This window comes from Manduca sexta, chromosome 22 (genome assembly GCF_014839805.1).
Source record: "Manduca sexta isolate Smith_Timp_Sample1 chromosome 22, JHU_Msex_v1.0, whole genome shotgun sequence".
Classification (NCBI taxonomy): domain Eukaryota; kingdom Metazoa; phylum Arthropoda; class Insecta; order Lepidoptera; family Sphingidae; genus Manduca; species Manduca sexta.
The window spans coordinates 1014760-1028167 of NC_051136.1; the positions used below are offsets into that span (position 1 = coordinate 1014760).

General features: G+C 34.9%; 1 protein-coding gene across 5 annotated transcripts in view; it reads right to left on the reverse strand.

Moving 5' to 3' along the window:
• The window catches only part of LOC115449996 (probable phospholipid-transporting ATPase IA), an 87000-nt gene that overhangs the window by 53813 nt on the left and 19779 nt on the right, over positions 1-13408 (reverse strand). The gene's annotated exons all lie outside the window — the stretch shown is intronic.

Below are 13408 nucleotides of genomic sequence, written 5' to 3' on the forward strand. Positions count from 1 at the left end.
AGAAAGCAAATGTTTCGCTTTATAGCCAAAAATTATAGCGTATCATGTTGTATCAGAGAGTAAATCAGCATGGACATATCAAAATATAGGCAAATAAAAACAGGCTAAGCCGATAATGTTTTATTGTTTTGTCTTATTATACTGGACGAGCGCGTACCACCTTCTCCTCGCGGTGAATCTGTGTAATTCGCCAGTGTGCTATTAGCCGAACTATATTATGATTTCTTATATTTACGCGAACCACACACACACAGGCGAGAGTTGCAATCTATTTTGAAAAACCACCTCGACCACGAAGACTGCAGTCTTCGAAATGTCGGGAGAAAATTTAAATATAAATCCGCGATAAAATTGATTAATTTGAAAGCCAAAATGTAGTCAGTGGTCGAAAGTAATTTTATCTTTCCAGATTAAATATCATCTTACGTGACGTATTACTCAAATCAGAGTTACTGGCGTCAACAAGCAGTTGTTTTATTGAGAAATCAGACAGATGCGGATTTTAAGTGAATTAGAATAAAATAAATTTATGTATTGAAATTGAATGGAGAGAGTATTTATTTAGCATATATTTAATATATAAGGGATTTCAGTATCTAATACTAAACAAAGGCCCTCTCTAAGTAAGCTTAAAAAAACGTGTAGCGATTTCTTGATTGATATAATATGTGTATTTATAATATATGTTGTTTTATGTTATCGGTATTGTATTTGCAACCAATTTGTATAGGGAAAGGTTGAATTTTAATATTTACTTAATTAAATTGAAAATTGATTCGTTAAAATCGAAAAACCATAATTTTTGTATTTTTTGGCATTGCATTTGGCAGACTATAAATTAACATTTCTATATTAATACTTATTGCACCTAAAGTTTCAATGTAAAATCATTTTCAAGGAATTTACCCTTATCATTTACTGAATCAATATTTTCCAAAATCGTTGGCAAGAGGCAGCCCTACTCTCTTTCTTAATTGAGATAGTCGGAGGCAAAACAATTAATACATATTGGTTGTTGATTGAATATGTATTTGTTTACAATAATGGTTTTCCCTGAACTTGCTTGTATTATCCATATATATTTTGGTTTACACTAATACGGTTCAATAAAACTGACTCTACAAAACACTTGAAACTGTGTATTTTCCCGCCAATAATTTTAACACATCACTCAGTCAGTAAGAACTTGATAAAGATCAGTAAACCCGCGCGCGCGGCTCGCCTCTCGATAACAACTGAAGATGCCGGCGTGATAACGCAGCCCAGTGATAAGATATGCCACTAGCACTATTTCAACCAGGACATGGGCGTAGTCAAGGCTTTCGCGGGGGTCAAATTTACGGTTCTTTCCTACAAGTCGGGAGGCCTAATTTGGATGTAATAACCTATTTTAAATTATTGTATTATAAGTGTATTTCAATGGGTGAATCCTTTAGAAAGAGGCTCGTAACCAGAGGAACGAGTGATCACAATAAGATTCCCGCTAACTTCTAATAATTCTTTAATAAGACTCATAGGTTGTGAAAATTCAACTATCATCATTTATAATATTACGTTTTCTACTTAAGATGTAAATTCTAGAATTCTTTAGTTCACCTTGACCTTGACCTTGCTAGATCGCCAAACCGGTAAACTAAAATGAGAAGAATGACAAACCTGATGAACATGCCACTAATTATTTGAGATTTTTTTTTTCTTTCTTCAACATTTAGTCTTCTTGGCGGTCAATTTGTTGCTAACTAATAGTTAACAATAAACCAGTGATTGCTTGCAGCTTATGATTAATTGAAATTTCCGGTGAGTGCTTTAGGCGCGCACAACCCTTAGAAATTAAGTGACCATGATGCCCACATTGAAACCCTAAGTTTAAATAGTTTTATGTCAGTTCCTGTGTCAAAAGGGGCAAGGGTTTTATTAAAAATATTTTGAAATCCTGAAAAGTGAGTGAATACCGATGAAAGCGGATGTACAAAGCAACATTGTCGTGAAATTACGACCAAGCTCCTTAAATGAAGGTTAAAAAAAGACCATGTTTGCGGGCAACCCACTAACGGGTTACGAACCTCGTCTCAGGACGTCCACTGCGTGAAGATGGAGAGATCAGTAAATGTGAGATGAGCGTACTAACAACTATCCTCTTAGAAAGTTCGGGAGGACGGGGAACACGCGAGGTCCTCGGCGACGATGACGGAACAGTGGTATTGAGGAGTGTATGAGTTTTAAGAACTGGTTTTACGCCAAATAGTCAGAATAATATCGTCTTCTGGTTCGGTCCGAACAGGCGGCAGTTTCCATTTAGCTCGAATTTTAACGGACTAACGTGTACAGATCGTTTACCGCCCGATTGAAGTAGCGTCTGCTGGGTATTTGCATAAAGTATCTGAAAGTTATTATTATTATTATATTATCTGAAAGTCTGTATATAGGTGTTAATGTGTAGGTGGCGGTTGCGAACGTACTATAACAGGCACCAAGAGCTCGTCGTACAAATTTGTTTTGCACAACCTGCATACGCTAAAGGTCTCAGAATGTGGTAGTAGGTGAGCCTATCGCCATTTCAGACATAAACTCCGGACTCCGGACCGAAACTAAGTAAAAAAAAATCAAAATCACTTCACTCGACACGGGGATCGAACCCGAGACCTCAGCACTGCAATCGTACCGTAATACAACTACGCTATTATGGCAATTACCTCCTCATATTAAAGCATCGAAGGAGGAGATCGAAAAAGAAGGCCCCTACGCAGTAATAACCAGTATATAATGCAAATTAGATAAAATACATATGAAATTATTGATAGCCGCAAATCATATCAAATAATTATACTATTATTTTTCTAGGTCTGTTATTGTAACGGGGCTCATGGCTCTTTTAATTTACCTTGAATCCGTTCACTGGCGTGTCAATCGTGATAAAAATAGTATTTATATAATTGGAATCAAATTAAAAACCGTTTATAATCCATTTTGATGACCCAAAATTTAGTTTAAATCGGTATTGAAGTGGGTACAATGACCGCAATTATCACACATCATTCAGACCACGCACTAAATTTCGGTTTCCATTTTAATTTTACAATTTATTTATACAGAGTTTCATGGTTTCTTAAAAAATCCGCAGTATACAGATAACATTAATTATTGTCCATTTTTATTTCTAAGAGTATCAAGAATGTATCAACATAATTTGTCATCCCATTAAAAGATGAAAAATTATGCATTATTTTTGTGATTATCACGAATATACATAAAAATGTACATACAAGTACAAATTCATTTTTTTTTATAATTTATTAAAAATACAAAAGATATTATAATATTTTAATTGGAAAAAACTTATGATCACCTTTTATAATTTCAATTTAATTTATTCCCCTCAAAATCTTTAAATATGTTCGTCACAGAGTTATGATATATTAATAAAACAATTAAATTCTAAACACATTCTATATTTAAAATGGAAACTAAACCCTATCTAAAATACCTAGTTAAGATAATTAATAACCCCCGTGTGACCTAAAAACCGGGAATCGGAGGACAGTAGCGTGAACCCATTACTAATATTAGCGCAGTAATCGCGAGGCTCAGAGGGCGCGGTGAGGGCGCGGCACTCGCTCGCGTGCGTCCGTGTGGTCCCGCGCCCTTACGGATATGAAGTCTGGACATTACGATTAATGGTCACGATGACAACTGAATGAGACGATCAGACCAGTTTGGGGATCAGCTCCACGCCTGGTGGAATGTGTTAGATCTTTAAGAAAGTATTGGATAAATGCTTATTTATGAAATAATTTTATCAGCTCCTATATATTTCAAATTGCAATAGGATATTGCGATGTACGTTTTTACTTTACTCATGAAAAAGCTGTGGTAGTTTTTTAAAAAGGTGGAATAACAAAATATAAGTCAAATTTTTTTGCAACATATTTCATATAAAGCAAGAATTTATGTAGAATCTGCGTAAAGGCAGAAAAGGACTGGTACTTAATGATAACATAAGTAATAAATAAGTACAGGATATCAAACGTCATATGGAAACAATACTACATTATTCTAAACTAAAACATCACCACTTAAAAGTGAAATTAAATATACAAGTGCTAACAGCACTAATTTGAAACTTAATTGAAAGTATGACATTTCAAGATGCAATTGGCTTTTAAGAACCAAGAGATAAAAGACAAGCTATTTTAAAATAATATTTTTAATGTCTTGTTGCAATCATTCTTATTTCATTTAAAATATTCTGACATTCATCTTGTATAATAATAAGTACCATTAAAATCGAACTAATATACTACCTTTCCACGAGGAACACTGCCAATAGACAAAGAAACGACCTTGCTATCTGTCACATAATCTATAGATAATAAAGAACTTCCCACAAATCCACCGTCAATGAAAGTGACATAACCCGCTGGTCACTCCCTTGTTTACGAGGAGCGATTAAACTAAACGAAACCAATAGATTTCGCACGAAATGAGTTCCTGGCTCTCCCAGCCGACTCGCCCTGCAATTTGGCCTTATCTCTTATTTATTGAGCCTCAATCGGGACCCCGTAATCTTAAAGCTTTTCTAATAATGTAGAAGCGGATTTATGTCATAGCGTGCCATGCCAAACTCATGAAATATAGTAATTGTATACAATATGACAAATTTAATATTAACAATATTGGCGTGGAGTTATCATTTTCGGGTTTGAAATTTTACTGACGTGAATGGATCTTGCTTATTATTAAATTGGACAACAGAAAATTAGGACAAGAGTGTTTTGGGTCTAAGTCACTAGTCATGGGAAGTAGGCACTAGATTTAAATAATTTAAGCATATTGAATACCCAAAAACTTGTAAATAAAAATCAGAAATTCTGCGGACTCCTCCGACTTTAATTCATAGATTGCATTCAATCAATGACCGATTTCAATGTTTGGAAATGTATGATCGTAAACAATACGTTAATTCAGGATTTGGCTCCGGAATCTGTTTTCGCAATTCTGATATAACTTCATATTACACTTTATTACTAATCTATTCTAAATATATCCTGTTCGTACCATTAAGGAGCTGCGAGGGATTTGTTTATCAACGGTGCACTTAATTTATAGATGGGAAGCAAAGATATTTTGATTCATGGCTATCTACTACATCGATTTGGGTGATATTTTGTACGCGCAAGGCTTGTATTCTGAAGAAAATATGGACCGTTTACTGTAGAAAATTATGACCGCGCTGGTGGATAGAAAAAAATACATAAAATAACAATTGACAAAGAGAGCAAACCTTATACCTACCTATAAATAAATTTGAAGGATGAGGAAAAATATTGAAAGTAAGGAATTGTACCAGCACAACCATTCATTCCATATTTCAAAACTATTTATGAAAATCAAGGCTCGGAATTCAATCAAAAGTTTAATAAATGAAGGAGTGAAATGAAGTGGATAAGCGGGAACGTCTGTTAATTTCCGGCAATATTGCGCTGCCGGCGACAAAGCAGCGCGGCTGAAACTTTGCCGGCTTATTGTTTATATTGCAACTTGCAATGGTAACTTTACGTTGGTCGTTGAATGTTGACGCGCAGAAGGGAAAATATAGAGTCAAGCTCGATGCATCCATTTACGCAAAAGAACTGTAAATGGGTAATTGGATCATTAAGTTATGGTATAGTAATAATGGTAAGTGATTGACAGCAAAGAAATTCAGGTGTTGATCTGTATCAATATAAATAATAATAATAAATCTTTATATTTTGGAATAGTAATACAGTTTTCTTTTAATACAATGTTCGATAATATCTGCATTAGTTAAGTAACTGTATCGCAGATCTTATTTGGATGACGGTTAACACCCGGGCCTAGCTACCCACTAACGTTTCAAACATAACAAATCTAATGTATGAAACATTATAAAAATAAGAATGCCAATAAATTATATAGGTCTCGCAGTTTGGATCAACTGGATTCGAGATAACGTTTAGCAAAAAGTATTTGTCGCAGATACGTGGAAAAAGTTTATCGATTCACTCCACTTTTAAATAGGTTATGTTACGTAATAGGGTTATATTAAATCTAGAATTTTATAGTTCGATTAGCGCTTTGGTATGGTGCGACTTGTACTGGATTTACCGCGACAGACCTTCATTATCAAGCATCTACACTAATGCCAAAAAAAATCTAGTAGTAACGTACAAAATATTATAATGTACCTCGTCAAACAAATTCATACCAATTTTTTTTTAATCAGTGATCTAATTTTTTGGTTACTATTTAGAGCAGTTATATAAATTTTCAAAATATCGATAGATATGTCACATATCGAATCGTTAATATTATTACTACATCACATATTAACCAAGGTTTCCAGAGATTTCATAGTTTAGTACCCAGTTTCATTGAAATGCAAGTCGTTGTCGATCCTGGCCCAGAATCTTATAAGAAGTTGGGGAGATGATAGTCTTTAGAAATACTTATACCCTTATCTAACATTATATAGCTAGCTGACAATTATCAATAATCCTAGCACGTGGTCTCTCCCGCCAATCCAGAGAGCCACGTGTACTGGCGTGGGCAATTTGCCAGCACATTGACAATTCCGATTGCATGACTATAAATCTTTGCTGACGTAGGACGCAGCACCATCAAGAACTGGATAGTGTTACTTTTCGTTTTTTTATCCTAGTACGGGTATTGTCTCTGGTAAGCTGTGTATACGACAGATATCACGAGACGACAAATATGACGAGATTTTTCGTTTTCACATTGTTAAATAATGTCGGTCTACTCCAATAACAATAACTAGCCTTTGAGCAAGGTCAAATTTGTAGCAAGTTTGTCCTGGTCGAAATATTATTGAACCTGTACTACGTCCGACACCAGCGTCAGTACTCATAACATGCTGAAATATTCAGATGAACCGATATCAACATGATATTTTATATCGTTAGTTGTTAGTATTTTGTAAGTAAAGTCAGAATAGAATTTATTACACTAATTTCTTAGAAGTCGTCAGCGAACATAAGCAGTCAATAATTAAATAGAAGTTTATTTAGTTATCAAAGAAATAAAAAAAACTTTTAATGAGATAGAAATTCATCTCTATATAAAATAAGCCGGTTGAATCAAGCTACTGACACATCAACGATTTGCGAGAGTGGTATCATCACGAAGAGGATAGGTGAAAAATATATTGTGATGCATTCATATTTATATATTCTTTATACGGGACTATTTTTCCAGCCATATTATCCTCATGGCGTCCATTTATTTAACGTTGAATTATTAAATCTCTGAGCTAGAAAGCAACATTCAACAAACCTATAATTCATAAGCTTAAGCCTTCCTTATTTAATGACGACACATAAAAAATAACTGAGAAACATTTTATCCATTTTCCTTTACTTCGAGTCCTCGTAAAGGATTTTATGCTTTAGTGGACTTTAAGTGCATTTGGCACGTTATCCTATCCGATGTATGTTCTAAGTAAATCTGCTATATGGAGAGCTTACACTACTTTTGAGAATGTTTGTCACGTTTATTTCTATGCTATCGGACTATCATCATCACACATCACGGCTTCAACCCGAAGAGATAGGTAGAAATGCTACCAGACCACCCATTTCTCGCAATTGTATTCCTTGATTTGTGGGAGCCTATCGCCATGTGGGGTACAAATTCGACACTGCGGGCTGCAACTAAGCTGTAAATCCCGTAGCTGTAATTTCACTACCCTGCTCGATGCGGGAAGGGAACCTTAGAGCGGATTCATATCGCGCACGCGGCACAACTACACCACCGAGGCAGTAATCTATCAGACTATCATCATGTCCAGTGTCAAACTAGCCCCAGGTAGCTAACTCTTTAGTGGTCATCATATACCCAACTTAGACCCGAACTTAACAGTTTTGACAAGCTACCACTAGATCGACGTCGATCTTTACAAGTGAAATTAAAACCTCATGGCAACAGATTTGTATCTTTGTAGCAATTTATAAAATTCTTATAATGTAGAGCCCGAAATTCCCCCGTGGGTCTGTACCCTACGCCTCAGGCACTCGTAACGCTCGGTGATTTTATCAACTATTTAAATTAAATTTTCGTTCCCATGTAGCCTTTCTAATATTACATTCTTTGAATGACTTCATTAAATAAAGGAATCTGTCTGTTAGAGATCTATAACTATCAAACTAAGCAATAAAGTTTATGGCGTATATACTTACAAATTTTGTTTCCTAGTTGTCTATCAATTCTTGAATGTTTTCACGAGGCGCTAAAAAATAAGATAGGGTCTTTCATGGATATTGAGAAACAGGCATAATTATCTTATGCAGTTCATGAGAGGAAGACAACTGCAGTGCGGTAGTTAACACCTAATTTTATTATATGTAACAGGTATACATTACAAAATTGAATGGTCCACAAAACACGAGGCTCGTAAACCCTGACTACAGGCTGCGAGGTGCATCTAATTTGCCTGTAGATGTGGTTATTAGCTGTTCGGGATTGCTACGTGCGCGGATTGCTGTTCGGTTTGATTGCTCGCAGGAATACCATCAATTTGTGATTCATGGACGAAGCGGGAATCGCATACGTTTGATACGTGACAGTTTTCATTGAGTGTTACATCACGCGTGGAAAATATTCCTTGAACAGAAGGCTGTAAATTCGTATGAAGTACTGACAATATTAAGTTGGAAAAGATTTATATCGGCTTTAGAACCTATTTATTTATTAGTAAATGAAGGCTTCTTAATGTTATTGAAAACAAGGTAATAAAACGTGCAGTATGATTTTTCTGCCTCTTAGGCAGATAAGTTACCATCGCCCAAAGTTATCATCAATGCCAGGGAACAGCTAAGCTGCTGCCTACCGTATAACTTCTTTTTATGTGATGAGACTGGTTGGTATGTATCAGAGTGATGAGAAAAAAGGAAGGGATATTTAAATATGTAAGAGTTAAAATGTGTTAATGTTTAAAATACATGAAAGTTGTAATTATCTGGCACAGTCGCATTATGATTACAACCCGCAACATTAATGTATACAAAAATAAAAACAAAACTCAAACGAGAATCGCGCAGCAACAAGAGCAAAACCAACACACGAGTAACTTTTCTGTACGAACAATAACATTCTGATCTGATTCCCAACATGGCCAATAAAAATAATCATAAATACAATAATACCAGCTTAGTATAAAATTTTATACAATGCTTGCAGAGAACACATATAAGGTATCAAGGAAAGGAAAAATAATGAAAATTAGCTACTGTGTGCAGCTTCGAATGATATATTGAAAGTTATTTTCCCATAATTTTTTTTTAAGGTAATGTAAGCATAAAATTGTTTGTACAATGTCGGAGAGATCGTGGTGGGTAGAGTTAATCTTTGGGTGTATTTTTTTTTCGTTTCTGGCACGGAAAAGTGACTGCACCGTACGTGATGGTAAGCATGATGCCGTCCAGATAAAATATCGAATGGCAACAAATGGCTATTCATGCCTACTAAGATGCTTCTTCACGGGAACGCAGGGCAGGCGCCCAGGCAAACTATTGCAAAGCTTGATGTTGTCTCCGAAGGCTGTCCATGAACACGACCAGCCAGAACTTACATTTTACAAAGCATTCTATAGTGCATGGTCAGTGGTATGGTATTGCTTTCATAATCAAGACATTAGTAACAATACCACTCATAGTTCAAACTTTAAAGTTTCTCACTAATGCTGGTATGTTGCTGTTTGGCGGCAAAAACATATATATTGATGGAATCTTCTCACAGCAATTACGAGATACATACAACCTAGCAATAATGAATATTAATACATATGGATAAATACATTGTTAATATCATAGCATGCCGTGTTACCAGCAGGCCTCAGAGGTGTGAGACCTCTTATTATATATTTATATGAATAAAGGTAGAAATGTTTTCCAAATAATGTCCACTAATACAGAATAAATATCTGTGTGTTTGTCAGTCCTGAAGCGTTGTCGAGAAAGTTTCCTTCTCCGCAAGTGTTTGCGGAGTTCAATTTGATTTCATTGCGAGGGAAGCCGCGAGCAAACACTCCATAGATTGATGTTTGCTCGTACTAAATCTACGTATCTAAATATATATGCACAAGAAAATAAGTACAGACTATTTAGTGTTTTGTTTAATACACCCGGCATGTAGGAAATATTAATTTAAAAGCAAATACTGAGTAAGTACTAAAAAAATTAAAGATTACGTTCATTGCAGTATTCTATTATACAATGATAAATATGTTAGATATTTTTGTTATACTTAACAAGTACGAAATAAAATATAAAAAAAAAAAATTAAGACATAGCCCTCCAAACGCAGTGCTAAAATAAAATGGTGGCATATAGAGTGTAGAAATATGAAAATGAATCAGATTTTTAAAAGTTATATTGTAAGAGCATTGTAAGAGCAAAGCCGAAAAAGGAAACAGAAAAACTTCACTACCAAGTGTGACATATAGCTTGGAAGGGATACAGAAACACACACTCACACAGGGACGGAGAGGAAAGGAAAAATATAAACACTACTTATATTTCCGAAAGATTCCCTCCAAATTTATCTATTCATATTATAAAACAAAGTCTTCTTTTCTGTGTTATCGATTTTTTCAAAATCTGCTGAAGGGATTTTTATGAAATTTGGTATGGAGATAGTTTAACACCCTGGGAAGGTTATAGGTTATTCTGTATCCCGGAAAAATATATAGCGGGACTTTTATTCCGGAAAACTCCTTCACGCGCGCGAAGCCGCGAACAAAAGCTAGTAAGAGTATTTGTATTTTTTCCTACTTCATGATCGCTCGTTAAAACAATATTTACTTCGTGGTGAAACATTGTGTACTCACATGTTTACATTCGTCATACTTCAACACACCCTTAGGGGATCGACAACCATTAAACATAAGCAACTTCCGAAAACAATAATGTATACTAAACAATGATATGGAAGATAAGCCATATAATATAAAAAACAGTTATTGAGGTATTTCATATTATATTATAAACTAATTCTATGATAGTAGGTTTTCATACTGAAAATATTGGTTACAATAACATCAGAATTAAGTATCCAAAATGTTACCTTGGTTTACTAATCGATTGTTCAATTGAGGGTCAGGTTCTGCTTAAAAAAGCAAAACCTAACATGAATTCGTAGTTTTCACATGACTTTGGAATAAATCAATCTTCCATTTAAAAGGTAATAATATTTTTATCATTTACATCGTAGATGAGTTATTATAGTAAGTCAACAGAAAATTTGCAACTATATAAATTCTAAAGTTACAGTGGCTGCTTTAGCAAAAAGTTTCACTTCTGATAGACTAACAATACTATTATTTAACTCATCCAAAAAAATAATAATAGACAGCCATTCTTTAAATTAATAATTGTCGCAAATGTGATGCTATATTAATGTTTGGTCACGTTGCCAAACGTTTGCCACTCCTGCCACTAGGGTAACACAATGGATATGTATTGTAACAGGCAACATACATTTATTTACTATTTACCTTGTGGGACTGAGTATAATTAAAATGGCGGGAAATAATTGAAAATGGTTTCATTACAAAAATAATTGTAATTATAATAAGAGAGTAAGTTTTTAGGTTTGTTTGTAGGAAGAGTTTTCTGGAAATACGTTACAGATTCTACATTTTTTTAATGAGAATTTGTTTAGTGAGGCAAATAATATTTTACTACGATTTATTATAATTTTTAACTCAAGTAAATTTTACTACATCTCCGCCACGAATAATTAGTAATTTATCGAATTGGGAAAATAAAACATTTTTGATAATGATAATTATAAGTTTAAACTTTAATTCATGACACAATAGAATACAAAGGAAATGATGAAATCAACATGAGCACGTGACACGAGACTGAGTTGTGGTGCATACAATTTGTTTTGGTTCTGGGTGTAGTGAGGACAAAACTCTCTCTGGATCTCGAGACCCTTAAGATATGGATCTACATACATGGTGTATCGCAGAAAATTCTTACACATATTTGTTTAAATAAAGCTTAGATCACACTATAGTGTTATAATATCTAGAAGAAAAGACTCTTAGTTGTGTAGTTCTGAAACAGATATTCCACCGTTGCTAAATAAACTAATTCAAAATAATCGTAGTCCTAAATATTCCGCCCTACGAACCACAATGCTATAAACTAATCACCAGCCACAAAGATGAATGGAACATCTTTACACATCTACCATTCAGCGGAAAACTTCGCAACTAACCGCAGAAACTTTTTTAATTCAACTTCAACCGACTTAACTTCCGACCGTTTTAGTAAACTATTCTTTCATCTTAATTCTTTTCATTTGACACGGAAAGACACTGTATAAAAATGTTTAGAAAATTACTTGCTATCCACTTTTTTTTCAATACTTACAGATATTATTTAACTATGTGTTCATTATGATATGTTTAAATCTGGCGCGAGTCGCGGTCGCGAGTTGCCGTCGCTGTGTCGGCGCGGCGGCGGCACGGGCGCACTACTCGCGCCACGGGCGAGCACTGCTGCCCCGGCCGGCGCCCGCCCGCGAGCTTACAGCTTTTATCTCGAAGCCTCCGCGATAGCCCGCCTTATGTTTTATTCAATGTCAATAAGTTCTTTATTGTTTCCGTGAAATATACGAGACGGGGCATTATATAAATTATTTTTTTAGATTATAATCATTTTTAACTTTGTATTTTCGGAATATAAACAGAATGCCGAAATAAGCGCGATGGATATCTCGGTAGCGCAGTGTGCGATGAGTCGGCCGCGAAACGCAGTCGCGGCGGGTTCGACCCTGCAGATAATGTTTTCCAACGCAGACATTTGTTCCTGGTTTTGCTATTTTAATTTTTCGGAAAACCATGAGGCATTAGATCTGATGTATGTTTTAAAATGTATATTTGAACTCGTAACGGGAACTAAACGTAGGCAATCGCTACAACGACAATGTTTTCAAACGTATTTGTTGGTCTATTGTACTTGAAATATATGGTAACGCTTATTTTTGAAAGGGGAGGCAGAAGTGCAATTTCACGTCAAACTTATTAGGTCCCATGATTTAATAGGTATATAGAACGTCTGTTAAACTCTACAGACCATATTAATCAGGTCCGTTTCTAAGGGTATTCCATTAAAAATACTTATTAGGTCAGTCTCAATTTTCATGAACAAAAACATCTCTCAATATTTTGGCTTGGTCCGCATTTTCACCAGGTCCAGTATTCACCATGCGAAAACAAAGAAAAATACAAGAGCCTAATGAAACTCGTCCTAGATATTGCGTTCCTACAAACAGTTGCAGATTACTTTCGCGGTACGTTTATTTGCAATCCAATTTTAAAATTGCATTACTTTTTAGTGGAATAAACAAGGAATATTTT